Source organism: Tupaia chinensis, unplaced genomic scaffold, assembly GCF_000334495.1.
Source record: "Tupaia chinensis unplaced genomic scaffold, TupChi_1.0 Scaffold143650_1, whole genome shotgun sequence".
Taxonomy (NCBI): Eukaryota; Metazoa; Chordata; class Mammalia; order Scandentia; family Tupaiidae; genus Tupaia; species Tupaia belangeri.
This window is the reverse complement of record NW_006203499.1, coordinates 920-1569: the sequence shown is the minus strand read 5'-3', so window position 1 is coordinate 1569 and position 650 is coordinate 920. Positions and strand designations below refer to the sequence as shown.

At 46.0% G+C, this 650-nt stretch overlaps 1 non-coding gene across 1 annotated transcript; it reads right to left on the bottom strand.

Moving 5' to 3' along the window:
* Window positions 1–87: 87 nt before the first annotated feature.
* On the bottom strand, window positions 88–277 carry LOC114005346 (U2 spliceosomal RNA). Its single transcript, XR_003547212.1, has one exon. It is a non-coding gene; the product is annotated as a U2 spliceosomal RNA (small nuclear RNA).
* Between the last annotated feature and the right edge of the window lie 373 nt (window positions 278–650).

Below are 650 nucleotides of genomic sequence, written 5' to 3'. Positions count from 1 at the left end.
GGGACCTGAACTACAGTCAACCATATGGGAAAACAGCTCCTTAAACACCACTTGCTGACCCCTGGGTAATTCTTTTTAATCCCTCAAAGGGGGTGCAACACTCCTGGAGGTGTTGTAATACCAGGTCAATGCGTGGATTGGATGATGAAAGCCCCCCATTTCATCTCCCTACTCCAAAACCTGATTTAATATATTGTCCCTGAATAGAGTATGTTACAGATATTAAACCGAATAGAACAGGTGCCACTTGATGTTAGCCGAAAGGCCAACAGGCAATGAGACACTTAGATTATTTTTTGCCATAGGACAAGCCTCACTGGAGAGGGCGGGACGGAGGGAGTGAGAGAGAAAGAAAGAGAGAGAGAGAGGAGAGAGAGAGAGAAAGCATTCCCTCAGGTAGGATGGCCACACTGAATCCCTTCTCTCTAGTCTTCTGGGTTCTTGGGCATGCATGCACATGTACCTGCTGTGATTTTCAGACCCCAGGTCTGGGACTTAAACTGCAGTCAACCCAAGTTGGAGTCCAGCGCCTTAACCACCACAACATGTGCTGGTTCTGACACTTCTATTTTTAACATACTAAATAAATCCAATACAAATTCATCCTCTAAGCAAACACAGTGATCTCTGGGCTCTGGGCTGTTTACTGG